The sequence below is a fragment of the Notamacropus eugenii genome, chromosome 6 (genome assembly GCF_028372415.1).
Source record: "Notamacropus eugenii isolate mMacEug1 chromosome 6, mMacEug1.pri_v2, whole genome shotgun sequence".
NCBI lineage: Eukaryota > Metazoa > Chordata > Mammalia > Diprotodontia > Macropodidae > Notamacropus > Notamacropus eugenii.
In genome coordinates, this window is record NC_092877.1 from 127,096,491 (window position 1) to 127,113,626 (window position 17,136).

At 35.0% G+C, this 17,136-nt stretch overlaps 1 long non-coding RNA gene across 1 annotated transcript in view; it reads right to left on the reverse strand.

The window, feature by feature from the left end:
- Positions 1-12,922: 12,922 nt before the first annotated feature.
- The window catches only part of LOC140511791 (uncharacterized), a 170,417-nt gene continuing 166,203 nt past the window's right edge, over positions 12,923-17,136 (reverse strand). The window contains exon 3 of the long non-coding RNA XR_011969671.1: positions 12,923-13,296. This is a non-coding gene — a long non-coding RNA (uncharacterized lncRNA). The remainder of the gene's footprint in view (positions 13,297-17,136) is intronic.

Here is a 17,136-nt window from a genome sequence, read left to right on the forward strand (position 1 = left end):
TTAGTCATATTGCAAAAGAAAACACAGAACAAAGAAAAAAGAAACAAAAATATTTTTAGTGAGTATGCTTCTGTCTGCATTCAGACTCCATCAGTTATCTGCATCTCTGTAGATGAATAGCGTTTTTCATCATAAATTCTTTGGAATTGTTTTAGATCACTGTATTGCTGAGAACAACTATGCCATTCATAGTTGATCATCTTATAATTTTTCTGTTATTCTGTACAGTGTTTTCCTTGTGGTGCTCATTTCACTCTGCTTCAATTCATGTAAGTCTATCCAGAGTTTTCTAAGATCATCCTGCTCACCATTTCTTAGAGAACGATAATACTATGCAATAATCCTGTAGTATAATTTGTTCATCCATTCCCCAAGTGATGGACATCCCCTCAATGTCAAATTCTTTGCCACTACTCAAAGAGTTGCAATACATGTTTTTCTCCATGTAGGATCTTTTCATTTTTTTTAACTCTTTGAGATATATACTTAGTAGTCATATTTCTGGGTCAGTGGGTATGCCTGGTTTTATAGCCATTTGGTAATAGTTCCAAATTTTCTTCACAATAGTTGATTGAGTATGCAACTCTAATAACAGTGCATTAATTTATCAGTTTTCCAATATTCCCTCCAACATTTAACATTGTCCTTTTCTGTCATAGTAGTAAATTAGATAGATGTGTGGTGGTACCTCAGAGTTGTTTTCATTTGCATTCCTCTAATCAATTGTGATTTAGATAATTTATTCTTATGACTATATATAGCTTTGTTTAGTTCTGAAAACTGTCTGTACACATTCTTTGTCCATTTGTCACTTGGAGAATGTCTCTTAATTTTTGTAAATTCTACTCATTTCTCTATATATTTGAGAAATGAGACCTTTATCAGAGAAACTTGCTTTGATTTTTTTTTCACAGTTGTGATTACTATGTATTTCCCTCTATCCTTTTTTCTCCACTCTTTATCTTACTCTCCTTCCCTTTTCACCTTCTTCATACTTATACATGTTTTGCTTCTGATTACTACTACCTTCCCCAATCCATCCTTCTTTCTGTCAGCTCCCCTCACTTCTTGTATGCCCTCCCCTCCTACTTTACTGTCTGGTTAGATAGATTTCTATACACAACAGTGTGTATATTATTCCCTCTTTAAGGCAATTCTGATGAGAGGTTGAGTCATGTACTCGCTGCCACACCCCTCATCTTCCCCTCTGCAGTAAAAGCACTTTAGTGCTCTATTATGAGATCATTTTATCCATAATATGCCCTTGTTCCAGTACATTACTCTTTCTCATTCCTCATTTTTTTTAGATAATCATTCCATTATATTCAACTCACACCCATAAGCTTTGTCTATGTATACTCCTTCTAACTGCCCTAATAATAAAAAAGTTCTTTGGAGTTACAAGTATCTTCCCATATAGGAATGCAAACAGTTTAACCTCACTGAATACTGTATGATTTCTTTTTTCTGTTAACCTTTTTTATGATTCTCTTGAGTCATTCATTTAAAAATAAATTTTTCTATTCAGCTCTTGTTTTTCCATTGAGAATACTTCAAAGTCCTCTATTTCATTGAATATCCATTTTACCCCCTACAAGGATCAGACTCATTTTTGCAGGTGCATGATTCATGGTTATAATCCTAACTCTTTCTTTCTGGCATATCCTATTTCAAACCCTCTTGTCCTTTAAAATAGATTCTGTAAATTTTGTATGATTGTGACTACGACTCCATGATATTTGAATTGTTTCTTTCTGCCTGCTTGCAATATTTTTTCCTTGACTTGATAACTAGAATTTAGCTATAATATTACTGGAACCTTTTGTTATGGAATTTCTTTCAGGTGTTGACCATTTTACTTCTTGCTTTCAGAATATCAGGTCAATTTTGCTTGATAATTTCTTGATGTCTACGATCCCTCCCCCTTTCTTTATCCTGACTTTGAGGTAATCCAAAAATTCTTAAATTATCTCTCCTCAATCTAGATCCAGATCATTTTTTCCAATGAGATATTTTACACTTCCTTCATTTTTTTCATCACTTTGATTTGATTTCTTTGTGCTTGAGGTCTCAAGGAGTCATTAACTTCCACTTGTCTAATCTTAATTTTTAAGGAATTGTTTTCTTCAGTGAGCTTTTGTAGCACCTTTTCACTAGTCCAATTCTACTTTTATAGGATTTATTTTCCTCAGTGAACTTGTGTACCTCTTTATCTTTTTGGCCAATTCTGCTTTTCACTGCATTTTTCTCTTCATTGGACTTCTGTGTTTTGTTTTGTTTTGTTTTACCATTTAACCTATTCTGTTTTTTCTTCATAATTTTCTTGCATCACTTTCATTTATCTTCCAATTTTTTCCTCTACCTCTCATTTATTTCTAAAATCATTTTTAAATGCTTCCAACAATTTATTTTAAGGCTGAGATCAATTCCTATTTTCTTTCAGGCTTGAAAACATTTGTTTTGATTTTATTATCTTCTTCTGAATTTGTGTTTTGATCTTCCCTCTTTTTTATGGACAGGATCTTCTTCTTGTCATTTACTCATTTTTCTAGACTACTTTTTTCTTTTAATTCTTTTCAAAAGTGAGTCTTGGATTTTTGGGGTAGAGGGGACACTAACTATTTCAAGCTTCATGTTTTTGTGCAGCTGTTTCAGAGGTAGTTCTGGATACTTGTAAGTTTTCTGTTCTTCCAAAGTCATATAAGCTAAGGAAAGGTAGGCTTACTACTCTTCTAACCTGTGCTCTGATCTGTGTGCAAATATAAGCACTGTTTTCAGCCCTAAAAGTATGTCCCGGGTCCCTGCTTGCCTGAGGCAAGTGTGTGTGTGCAAGTACTCCTCCTTACCTTGAAAATGAGTCCCAGGACTGTGACCCAGACATGAGTATGGACAATACAACAGAATCCTGCCCGTGATGTCAAATAAAGGGACTACTGTAATCTCTTTCTGACCAGTCATCTGAGATTTTTATCATTTGTGGCCTCATAGGTCTAGAAGCTGCCACTTCCAGTCATCTAAAAGGATGGCTGCTATTTGCAACAACAATTTAGTGCACTACAGTGCAGGCTGCTCTGGATCAACCTGCATTGTACTGTGTTCCATTCTCATCCTGGTATGAAAGACTTTTCCTAGAGACCTTCTAAGTTGTCTTGGACTGAAAAATTGTTTCACACTGTTCTTTTGTAGGTTCTGCTACTTCAAAAATTATTTTGATGCACTATTTCCCAATGCTTGAAGGGGAATTTGGAAGACCTGAGGTAAGTTCCTCACTTTTCTCTGCCATCTTGGCTCCTTCCTCATTCATTCCTTTCTTTTGACAAAAGAGTTATTTCTCCTTCCAAATTTTCTGAAGATGCTTATTTTTGTTCCATGTTGGTTTGAAAATTATAGAACTCTGTTTTTCATAAGGAAACAGTTCACTTTCCTTTATTTTGTAATACTTGTTGAGAGCCTTGCAACTTCTTTGAGAATTGTACATCCATTATTCTTCCTAGTTTTAAGATTCTTTCTGTCTCATGGTTTGCTGAATCACTGTCTATGTATTTTTGTAGAGTGAGAAGTGCAATAGGTAGTGTATTTAGGAAGAATGTTTAGAAGGGTCTCTAATTTAGAACAGAGCCCCAGTTAGAAAGCAGGGCATTTCCATTCCCTACCCCATCACACATATGACTCATCAGACTCAAAGTCCATTTCCTATTATTAGGGGGTGGAGGGGGTGTGAATATAGAATCCTTGAAGTACATGATTATCTATCGATGGTACCCCTGTACAATACTTCAAATAAGTCACTTTATGTGCCTACCACAGTAATGCAGAAGACTGCAGAGGAAGAGATATTTAATGAGCATTTTGTGGATTAAAATTTACTGTTTTCCTTCAAATCTCAACTAAATTTCTACCTTCTACAAGAAGTCCGTTCTAATACTCCTTAATCTTAGTGTCATTACTCCAAGACTATCACAGTTTATACTGAATATAACTGATTCATATACAGTTGTTTGCAAGTAGTTTCCACCATTACAAGTTGAGCTCTTGGAGAGTGAAGGTATTTTATTTGTTTTTGCTTTTCCCTTTCTTTGTATCCTCAGTGCTAAGCATAGTGCTAAATAAATGCTAGGTGAGTGGTGATAACCCACAGTGTTTTTATCTTGTCAGGCTCCTGTATTCTTTCTTCTGTATATTCAGTTTTCATTGTTCTATGTGTTGTGATATATGCATGTATACACACATGTATGTTTATGCATATAAGTATGTATATAGATATATAGGTGTATACATATACACATACACACACATGCACACATAGATATATACAGTTAAGTGGGGCTTGGAGAAAGTGACTAATTTGTCATACTGTTTTTGATCACATCACACTCAGAAGAGATTTCTAAGATCTTCACGCAGATATTTGTTAGTAGCATCAGAAAATTTAAATAGGGTGATTAAGGGAACTACTTCAGTCATCTTTCTAGCCAAGAAGCATTTTCTAACAGCTACTATTTTTTCATGTTAGGCTCTCTTCATTCTAGCTTTTAATGTTGACCAAGAGGCTGAGAAGACTTTCTCACATTGAAATGATGTCACAAATACTTTAGAGGGCTCTGGTATGCCTTTGGATAATTATGTATTAATATAATAACTATCTAGAAACTGGATAGATGCAATTTTAGATTACCTCCTCATTGTGTTGTTGCTCTTACCTCCTTAGCTATTAGAGCTTCTCCCATGCATATCAACAAATTACCATTTAAAGAGAAATGGTCACGTCATTATTATTTTTCTGTCATGTCCTTGACTTGGAAACAGTATTCTTTTGTATTATTGAAACATAACATAGAAAAGGCAACACTTTTTAAAAATCCATTTTTCTTGCTATGTTGACCTTCAAACATAGTTATAACATCTCAAAGTCAGAAGGAACCTAAACAGCCATATAGTTCAGTTCATATATGAATGAATGAGCAGCATATTGTCAGACCCTAAGTACTGGATTTAGCAATAAATGAGAGGGGTTCAAGTTTGAAACATGCTTGCAATCCTTATGTTATGGTGGGCAAGCCACATCATCTTTTTTTCTTCCTTATTTTCATCTGTGAAACCAAGATGTTTGACAAAGTGACATTGAATATCTTACCTAACTGTGTATCTAGTCACCCAAATCGATATCTATAATTGGATATTCATTTAATTACATTATAGAAGTGGTCATCCAGCCTTTGATTAAAGATGTCAAAGGAAGTTGAATACACTATTTGCTGAGGCAGTTCATTTTATTTTGGGATAGACTTTTTTTCATCATCAATCCTGAATCTGTTCTTTGTAATTTCTGTCCTTTCTTCTTCTTTTGTTCTTTGGAGACAAGTAAAAAAATCTGACAAAGCGATTTGGACTCATAAAAACTATTTTCAAGTATTTTCTTCCCCAGATAAAGTAACTTCAGTACTACTTTTCAATCCTTGTATATCAGGCATGTTCGCTTGATGGATAAGTCAATCACTGTTTAGATTCAACTTAAGGTAAGGTATGACTCCATGAGTTATGGTGTGATGTGAGTTTTATTGCAATTACATAAGGGAGAAATTATCAATTCACAACTCATTGTGCTAGTACATGCATCCATAGAAGGTTCAGATTTGATGATCTCATCAGTCATGTATTATTTGAAACCCAAACTCCAAATATTTGGAATATGTCTAGTGATAAAAGAAGACACATCAAAGCACTTCTAATGGCACTAAGTGATTTGATGTTTGTTCAAAGAATGAATGAATGATTGTGAGTGATTTTTACCGAGTAGCTCCTGAGTGATACCTATCTATCTATCTATCTATCTATCTATCTATCTATCTATCTATCTAGATATATGTAAATATACATATATATGCATATATGTATACACACACACACACACACACACACATATATGGTGCCTCAAAGGAAAGTTGGGTAGTTTGAAAGATTTGTGCCATGTGACATGATTTCTCAGGTATGATAAAGCCAAGAAAAGCTAATCGTTCATTTCTCAAAATGTCAGAAAAGCAAAACAAAAAGTTTGAGTATGTGAACAGTCATATTTGCCCAATAATACAACTGGTGTCCTTCACATATAGTCTTAAAGTTCCTCACCATCCTAGTCAGGCATCTTCACAATCTGTCCTTTTCCCCTATGCACACTATCCCAACATTTGTTCTTCTTAGAGTACTAATAATAGCAATTGTCAGCATTTAGATTTTAGGAGCAGTGGCTGTAATTATATTACTTTTCCTATAAATAACAGAAGCATTGGTGCTTTTATGATGGAAATGAACTCCAGTGATTGAATATTTATGAATTAGAGTCTTTTTTCGAAGAGAATATGACAGTATTGAAAACATGCAATTACCAGAAATACCTATGATGATTAAAATGTTAATTAATGATAGCTACTTTTATTAGCACAAAAGAGAGTATATGCATATAGTAAAAATGAAAATCTTTTGTCGTATTTTAACCACAAATTCATATAATCATAAAAGAACAAAATCACTTAGCTGTCAGTTACTTTTTTAAGAGTTAAAAAAAATGATAAAAGGAATATATCCAAAGGGCACAATTATACATCATTTTAATTTCCTCCTCTCACTTCAAATAACATAGTGCAATCTAATATTCATGCCTTACAATTTGGAAATAAAAATTTTGAAAATCCCTAAGATGCTGATTACCAGTATACCTTCACATTCAAAATGGAAACATTTTGGAATAATTCAACAACATAATTTCATCAAGAGTGAAGTTGTTTTTTTTGTTTTTTTGGTTTTTTTTTCCCATTCTTTTTGTCTTTGTCAGTCTGGTATAATGGAAAGAACATTAGAGTAAGTGACAAGAGAACAGTTTGGTGATAGTTCTGTGACTTGGGCAAAAGCTGCACCATCAAGATAACAATAATGACAATGTAATAATGCAATAGCACGTTCAGCCTATATTGCCAGTTGGCATTCGATGTTGTTTTTTTCTTTTTTTTTTTGCTCTGTTGTGTATGTTCTTTAGTTCTTGGAAATCCTATAGTATAATGACAGAAATTTGAACTATTGCATTCTTCTCATTTAATTCCCTTTAATTCACACAGTACTTACTGTAGTTTTGATCTTCCCTCATTCTTTTATACCTTTCATAGTTGAAAAATAACACAAAGTCTACCACTCCATGAAGGTTGTTTCTAGACCAGGCCTCCACAACCTTCAGCCTGCTTACAGCAGGTCATAGGATGTCAGATAGCTCATAAAAATGTAGAGGAAAGGCCATAGACTTAACACATTCCAAATAATGTAGTTCTGACATTGTTTCATCAGAAAACAAGCAGTAAGAATCTACTGAACTGGTTTCAACCTTGAGGCAGGGAATACAACTCATACAGACACAGAGTATTATTAGATCCTCTCATCCAATATTCAAATGTTTATCTACAAAAGTCTTATTCTGATACAGCATTGTGTTATAAAGTTATCTCTTGGAGCATAAAGACAATCAATTAATAGACCAGCCTTTTCTGAGTGACCAGCTTAAAAAGAAAACACAGTACTAGGTCATGCTAGGCAAGAGTTTGTCACAGGGGTGGTAAATAGCAAACAATCTGAACGAAAGTCCTCTGAGTGTAAATACAATAATCTTTCCACTATATAATAATATAAACCTGAAGTATTTTTAGAAGGTATATTATGGAGTCTAGGGCAAATTTTGAATTTTGAATTTTGTGGCAGAGATAATGCTGAGCTATTGAAAGTTTTGAAATAGAAGAATGACATGACCACATCTCTAACACAGCAAGATGACTTTCTACAACTTTTAGGGGAGTTGCTTAGAGTAGGAAAAAATTGTAAGTGGAATTATCTGTAGAAAAGATGATAAGGGCCTGAAATACAAGAAAAGATGAATCATACAGGTGCTGTTGAGTTTAAATCTGGAAGATTGTTTTAACTGAATGGTTTTAGAGAATTATAGCCAGTAGAGAAGAAAGAACTTCTAATGTTGTGAGCCTGTGTGACTTTAGGGATGTTGGTATGCTAAACAGAGGAAAGGAAATTTGGAGGAAGGACAGGTGGGTGAGGGTATAATAATTGCAAATGTAAAAATGTTGAGTTTGAGATATTTACAGGATATCAAGTTGCAGATAGTTTATAAGCAATTGACAATTCAGCATGAGAGTAAAGAAAAGAGACAGTGGAAAACATTCTCATAGAAATACTAACTCAATCCATGAAAGCTGATAAGATGATCATGAGAGGTTGTGCAATCCCAGGACAGACCATTAATGACATTCACACTTTATTTTAGGATCATTATTTTATACTAAGCAAAACATGTTCCAAGGCTGAAAATGCCTTAATCTGACGCATTTCTACTGAATATATTCAAATTTTGTTTATATAAAGCTGTAATTCCTTGGTCCTTACACATTTTTCTTTATAAAGTAATGTAAAATTAATATTGTATTTCATTTTGCTAGGTATTCAATATGATTGATGCAGACTTTTAATGTGCTAATTTTACGGAATGAATTCATATTCAAGTAGTCTAGTTAAGAAAGTGGAAAAGAAGCAAAGAAGCTACACTGAATGCCTGCAATAACCCTGGAAAATTTGAATTATTAGTCTGCCTAATGCTTGATTCTTTTATAGATTCTTTTCTTTTAACAGCTTTTAACAGAGGGGAAAAAAATCAAGTGTAACTCCCATAGTCTGAGAAAAATAGATATCAGTACATAAATGGGGGTCAAGGGATACAAACCTGCACATAAACCTAGACTTTCATTTTATTGCAGTAAGTGTCCTTCAAATTCTTGGCTTCTAAATGTCATTAAAAAAAAAAAAAACTCAAAAAACAAAAAAGTTGCCCTCTCCCATGATGCAAATCAGACTTCACTGGAGCCTATCTTGAATTAAATTCTCACATTGAAACCTTGACACAAATAAGTCTTGGGATTGTGGGAGGTCTTGAAATGTTTATTCCAGTCACTGCTTGGATATCTATAAAAAATTTACAATAGAAGCAGTGTTACTGAGACTCTAACAGAATTAAAGTATCATCATGTTTTTGGCAAAATATATTACATTACTTATGTACTTTTGCTTCAATAAAATTTAAAATTGTAATATAATAATATTTTCCTAGGCATGAGGCCAAGAATAATGGCATAGTAGATAGATTATTAGGCTTAGAGTCGGAAGAATTAAATTTGACATCCATCTCAGACACTAAATAGCTACGGGAGCCTGGACAAGTCATTTAACTTGTCTTGGCCTCAATTTCCTATGATGTAAAATAGAGAAAATGATAATGTCACTCAGGTCCTCCTGGATACTGTTGTGAGCTGCAATTTTTTCACTATAGACTAAATATTTTTAAGGCCATCAAAGAGCTCTATAAATATGAACTCTTATTTTAAAAATACCATTTGTCTTTATCAAAACACACATTTGCTCCTGCTTAAGTACAGCTTACAGCAAACAATCCGCTGAATTTATTTTACTAAAATTTCCTTAGTGACACTAAAAAATAAATGAATCAGTGCAATGATTCTATTCAGTAAAAGAAAAAAATGTACTAAGCTCCTGCTATGCACAAAAAACTTTATTATTGAACAATTAATTAAACTCCACTGTTGGGATACATTGATCATTAACAGAATTTCACAACATTCAGAATGGAACCCTTTATATTATTATTTTTTTAATTAATTTATTTAACTTTTAACATTCATTTTCACAAAATTTTGGGTTCCAAATTTTCTCCCCATTTGTCCCCTCTCCCCATCCCAAAACACCGAGCATTCTAATTGGCCCTATCACCAATCATCTCTCTCTTCTATCATCCCTCCCTTCCCTTGTTCCCATCTTCTCTTTTGTCCTGTAGGGCCAAATAACTTTCTATACCCCTTTACCTGTATTTCTTATTTCCTAGTAGCAAGAACAGTACTCCACAGTTGTTCCTAAAACTTTGAGTTCCAACTTCTCTTCATCCCTCCCTCCCCATCAATTCCCTTTGGAAGGCAAGCAATGAAATATAGGCCATATCTGTGTAATTTTGCAAATGACTTCCATGATAGTTGTGTTGTATAAGACTAACTATATTTCCCTCCATCCCATTCTGCCCCCCATTATTTCTATTCTCTCTTTTGATCCTGTCCCTCCCCAAGAGTGTTGACTTCAAATTGCTCCCTCCTCCCATTGCCCTCCCTTCCATCATCCCCCCCACCCTGCTTATCCCCTTCTCCCCCACTTTCCTGTATTGTGAGATAGGTTTTCATACCAGAATGAATGTGCATTTTATTTCTTCCTTTAGTGGAATGTAATGAGAGTAGATTTCATGTTTTTCTCTCACCTCCATTCTTTTTCCCTCCACTAAAAAGTCTTTTGCTTGCCTCTTTTATGAGAGATGTTTTGTCCCATTCCATTTCTCCCTTTCCCCTCCCGATATATTTCCCTCTCACTGCTTAATTTCATTTTTTTAAGGTATGATACCATCCTGTTCAATTCAGTCTGTGCTCTCTGTCTCTCTGTGTGTGTCTGTGTGTGTGTGTGTGTGTATGTGTGTGTGTGTAATCCCACTCAATACCCAGATACTGAAAAATTTCAAGAGTTGCAAATATTGTCTTTCCATGTAGGAATGTAAACAGTTCAACTTTAGTAAGTCCCTTATGACTTCTCTTTGCTGTTTACCTTTTCATGCTTCTCTTCATTCTTGTGTTTGAAATTCAAATTTTCTTTTCAGCTCTTGTCTTTTCATCAAGAATGCTTGAAAGTCCCCAATTTCATTAAAGGACCAATTTTTCCCCTGAAGTATTATATTCAGTTTTGCTGGGTAGTTGATTCTTGGTTTTAGTCCTAGTTCCTTTGACCTCCGGAATATCCTGTTCCATTCCCTTCTATCCCTCAATGTAGAAGGTGCCAGATCCTGTACTATCCTGATTGTATTTCCACAATACTTGAATTGTTTCTTTCTAGCTGCTTGCAATATTTTCTCCTTGATCTGGGAACTCTGGAATTTGGCCACAATGTTCCTAGGAGTTTCTCTTTTTGGATCTCTTTCAGGTGCTGCTCAGTAGATTCCTTGAATACTTATTTTGCCCTCTGGTTCTAGAATATCAGGGCAATTTTCCTTGATAATTTCATGAAAGATGATGTCTAGCCTCTTTTTTAATCATGGCTTTCAGGTAGGCCCATAATTTTTAAATTGTCTCTCCTGGATCTATTTTCCAGGTCAGTTGTTTTTCCAATGAGATATTCCACATTATCTTCCATTTTTTCATTCTTTTGGTTTTGTTTAGTGATTTCTTGGTTTCTCATAAAGTCATTAGCCTCCATCTGTTCCATTCTAATTTTGAAAGAACTATTTTCTTCAGTGAGCTTTTGAATCTCCTTTTCCATTTGGCTAATTCTGCTTTTTAAATCCTTCTTCTCCTCACTGGCTTTTTGACCCTTTTTTGCCAATTGAGTTAGCCTATTTTTCAAGGTGTTATTTTCTTTAGCATTTTTTTGGGTCTCTGTTAGCAAGGTGTTGACCTGATTTTCATGCTTTTCTTGCATCTCTCTCATTTCTCTTCCCAGTTTTTCCTCCACCTCTCTTACTTGATTTTCAAAATCCTTTTTGAGCTCTTCCATGGCCTGAGCCCATGGTATATTTATTTTGGATGTGTAGGATAGAGAAGCCTTGACTTCTGTGTCTTTCCCTGATGGTAAGCATTGTTCTTCCTAATCAGAAAGGAAGGGAGGAATTATCTGTTCACCAAGAAAGTAACCTTCTATAGTCTTATTTTTTTTTCCCTTTTCTGGGCATTTTCCCAGCCATTGACTTGACTTCTGAGTTTTCTTTCCACACCCACCATGCCTCCAGATCTGCCCAGCCAGCCTTTGGGGTCTGAGATTCAAATGCTGCTTCAAGCCTCAGGGCTTTGGGCAGGGGGGGGGGCGCTGCTATTCAGTGTGAGATCAAGTTCAGGAGCTCAGGTTGGGGCAGGGCCACCACACAAGGCTCAGTTCCCTCAGGGGGTTTATGCAGACACCTTCAACAATGGATCTGGGCTCCTGCCTGCTTGGGAAGCCCCTGTCTGTCACTGCCCCCTGCTGCTGCCTCCCGAGGGGGCCTAAGTTATGGGGATACCCAACTCCCCTCTCGACCAGCCAAAGAGACCCTCTCACCGACCCTTGTCACCTGTGAGTGGAGGGACCTGCGCGGCTGCTGGAGATTCTGTTCCTGAAGCCTGCTCGAATCTGCTCCTCTCAGTGCTGCTCAGCCAAGGCAGGGATGGGCTCTGCTCTGGGTCTGGGATGCGATGGACCTTTTGCGTCAGGTTTTCAGGGCTCTCTAGAACAGAAATCTCCTCTGCTCCACTGTTCTATGTCTTCTGCCGCTCCAGAATTTGTTGGTAGTTGTTCTTTACAGATATTTTATGGGCTGTGGCTTTCAGAGGTAGCATATGTGTGTCTTTCTACTCCACCATCTTGGCTCCTCTCCCCCTTTATATCATTTTAAAAGCTATTTCATCTACTCTTTTTTTTCCATTCTAAAGGTTAGATTATATTTTAAAATAAGTATACATATTGCTGAAATAAAGATGGAACATCGGAATGTCAAAATTCACTGTAAAATTCCATAATGATTCACTAATACTTTTCTTTGTTAATGAGAGTAGCTCTTTCAGTTGTTAATAAGCCTTATCTCATATAGATTTAGATCATTAATCCTCAGATAACTACCTAACCACTGATTTTCGTAATAAATGGAAGCTGGCACAAATGCTGTGTGAGAACAGCTGGAAAGCAGTGTCCAACTGACAACTGTTATCGAAGTAATTGACTTAATTCCAATTTACATTTAAATATAAAGATTTATAACAATTCAAAGATGAGTTTGATTTTAAATTAAATTACTCTACACTGATATTACAAATGAATATAATTAAATCATTCAAAAATAATATTTCTTCTTTCTAGAATGCTTTTATTCAAAGTTTTAAATCAAGTCAAGAAGTCATGGAATACATACAGTCTTGCATTTTTCTCCTACTTTTTTATCATTAAACTCAAACCATACCATTGTTATTCTGGAATGTATTTTTCTCTAAGCATTTGTAATAAAAATTTTGATCTGTTTCATAAAACCTTGTTCATGTTTCGTTATATCCCATTGTTCATTGGCAGTTTCCTTAAAATTTGGCATTTTCCTTTTTTTTCATTCTTGTCTCTTTGATCAAGCCAAGTGAAAATTTAAGAATGGGAGAATGATCCTTTTTCTCACATATCTTTTCAGTTGAAACTCTACAGAGAAAGAAAAAACAATAATAATATTTTGTAACCCAGAATTCTAGTTGTCTAGAATATTTTGCATAACACTTTCCTAATTGCTGTTTAATACTGTGTGCCTGTGTAAGGAGTGGAATTGATGTGAGAACACTGGAGAAGAGAGGAGAAATGTTCCTAATTACTGAGAAAGCAGAAACAATTCCAAATTTCTCAAGGACTAAATCCAGGAATAAGAGAGCAAAAACACTTCAAAAAGTCAGTGTCTAAGTAAACCTGACAACATATCCCTGATTTCAAACTCTCCTCTCTAGAGACTTTGTGGTATTTCACTCTGGGTGAAACTGGGACCTATCTCCCTTGGTTAAGTAAGATTTTAGAATGTTGCTGTCTAAAGAACTCTTTGAATATTTTGTATTTTCTAATTCTGATCTAAAGAAATCTCTCTGTTTGCTGTCTGTTCGAATAAATAGATTCACTTACTTTTTACTATTTATAAAGGTCTTTTGCATAACTACTATTTGGCGGAAGGAGTTACACCTGCTGTTAGAAGGTTGGAGCAACCCTCAACTTTAAGAAAGATAGACCACAGAAGAAGTCTAAATCTAAAAAGATATGTACCACCGGACCAATAATATTTAGGGTTAAGACACATAGATATTATTCTAATCTGCTACCTCTGACCCTCAGAAAAGAGTGTCTAACCTTTATTTTTCTTTTTTTCCTTCTGTTCTTTTTAAGGCAAAAATGAGACTCCCTTGGAGAAGTCTGGTCAAATTTCAGAGATCTTTATCCTTGCTTCCATGTGAATCACAATAAGATAATTCTTGTGAACATGTTTATTCTATATAAGCAACATACAGATCTTACATTTGTAAACTATAATTTAAAAAAAAATTTACAATATATAAAATTATTAGAGCTTTAATCAATCATTAAAAGTTACTACTAATTGGAAATTAGAGAATATAAGATGTGGAGAGGATATACAGGAGCTATAATCAATTTACTGAATACATTAGGAACTCATGATTCAAGACTGGGGCAATCTGAATATACCTTCTTTGAATGAAGACTGTGTACCTATTATGAGAGCTTAATACATTTTATTTGAGAATTGTTGTGACACTAGCTCACTGCTTGTGTGACTGTGAGAAAGTTATTTTATTTCCCTGTGCCTTGATTTCCTCATCTATAAAAAAATGAGGGTACTAGTTGTGAGAAATTATAAGAGCTTTCATAATGCTATATTTATGATCCTATGGTCATCCAGTACAAATCCTAGTGATGAATCTCTCCATGCTTAAATGGGTTCTTCCTTATATTATGCAGAGTCTATCAATCAGGTCTGTATTTGGATACTTTCCATCTTACTAGAGGCAGCTATTCACAAGTATAGCCTTCAAGGAACCAGATTTCCTCCTATATCAAAATGAGGCCTTGTAGCAGAACTTTTGGGGAAGTGTTTATTTGTAACCATCTAGGGAAAAGGATTCATTTAGATTTTAAAAAATTTGATATGGTTTTTTGAGTCCTTCAAAGAATTGCTTATCCAGCTACAATATGAATAGCATTACTAAATAATTTACTAGGTATGCATTTTTAAATGATAGTGATTATTTTTCAATTCAGAAACTTTCATGAAACACTTAGTCTGAAAAATAAATGCTTCAGGGGACTGTATCTCTCCAACAAATCTTCACAAACAAGCTGCATACAGTATAAATAGGAAATAATTAACACAGGAAAAGAATTGGAATTTAAAAGGGTTAGGAAAAGCCTCTTGTAGAAGTTGAGATTTTAATTAGCACTTGAAAGAAGCCAAGAAGCCAAGAAGTGGAGATGAGGAGGGAGACCATTTTAGGCATAAGGCTCAAGCAGAGCTTATTCTTACTTTCTGCTATTATTACCTTATACTAGCTATTTATAGGCTTATTATGTGTACTAGGGGGTGAGGTGGTCAGAGACACTAAAACAAAATAGAATTTCAATACAATCTTTATAAAAATCCATTGAGATATTCTCAATTAGGTAAAATTTCTCCTGCCTAGAGTTTTGTTCAGGGAAAAGTCTGGTTTCTAGTGACACTGAATTGAAGACTGCGTGATGGGGAGTAAAGTGAAAGACAATTATAAAAGTATATGTGCATGTGGGGAGGGAGGGTGCTAAGTAATATAAAGCTTAGAATGCCAGAGGATTCTGTATTTGAACCTCAAGGTGATGGAAAGCCACTGAAGTTTTTTGAGTAGGGAGATGACATGTCTGACCTGTACTTTGCAGTTGACTGGAGGATGGATTAAAGTGGGGAGAAACTTAGAAAAGCAGATCGTTCAGCAGGCTATGGAAATTGTCCAAGCATCAGGTGAAGCAAGCCTGAAACAGAGTGGTGTCAGTAAGAGAGGGGAGAATAGTGTATATTCAAGAGATTTTAAAGATGAAATTGACCTGTCATGGCAATAGATTGAATATGGAGAATGACAGATACTGAGAAGTCAAGGATGAACTCTAGATTTAAAGCCTGGGGAAAAGGGAGGTTGGTACTTCCCTCCAGAGCAATAGGCATGTTTGGATTAGGGAAAGTTTTAGGAGGAAATATGATGAATGCAGCTTTGGTCACGTTGAATTTGAGATGTCTATTAGACATCCAGTTTGAAAAATCTGAAAAGGCAGCTAGAAATGTGAATCTACAGATCATTAGAGACATTAAGGCTAGATTAGAAAATCTGAAAATCATCAGCAAAGAGATGGTAATTCAATCCTTTGAACATGAAAAGAAAACTGAAATAGTAGGAGGGAGAAAAGAAGAGCACCCAGAATTGAGCCTTGTGTGGCATTCCCATTTAAAGGGCACAATCTGGATGAGGATTCACCAAAGGAAACAGAAAGAAAAATGGGACAGAGTGGTGTCCTGAAAACTCAAAAAGTATTGAGTCTCAAGAAGTAGATGGAGCTCAACAATGCTGGTGGTTGAAGAGAGGTCAAGAAGAATAAAGATTAAATCCATTGGACTTAATAGATCATTGCCAACTAAAGGATAGTTTATTAAGAGAAGAGCTGGTAGACAATCTACTCAGTTATGGCTCTGGAAGGGACTTTGGAAGCAGATTATCTTATCCAACCTTCTCAGGAAGAATGAAGGACACAACCAAGATCACACATTATAGTTAGTAATTTGGCTAAATCTAGAAAAATCTCCTGATTCTCAACAAAAATTTACTAAGCCAATATTTGTACCCAGTATATATTTGGATAACAATAACAAAATATTGTTAGTCATGTGTTTATATAAAATTATCCTCAGTAAATTAGTGGCATGACAGAGGAGATCGTGAAAAAGTTCAGATAAGATTAGATGTAATATTGGCATTTTACTTATGAAAACCTGGATTCAAATTATGCCCTTACATATTAGATTGTGACCTGGAGCAAGTCACTTAACCATCAACATGGAGAGAAAAATATCTGTAGGAAACATGATTGTTTCGGGAAATGAAATGATATTTGCCAAGCATTCTGATAATGTCAACAAGCTATATAAATGTTTATTGATGTTATTATAGTAGAAGTAGTTCCAGTAGTAGTCTTATAGTAATGGTGGTATCCAGTGAGGGCACTGAGTTCATCCCATAAAAAAAAAATACATGACATAAATTGTCTTATAAGCCACATAATATGAAATTATGCATTTGAAATTGAGCATTCAAAATATCCTTTCAAACTGAGCATGCCTGTCATCTGCTAATTAAGTAATTCCTTCCATCCATATGTATTCAAGACTGACTAAGTGCTGTAGCAAAATAAGTACATCTTAGGGTGTTGGTTTCAGAATATTTGGCTCACACAGTTTCTGTCAGTCAG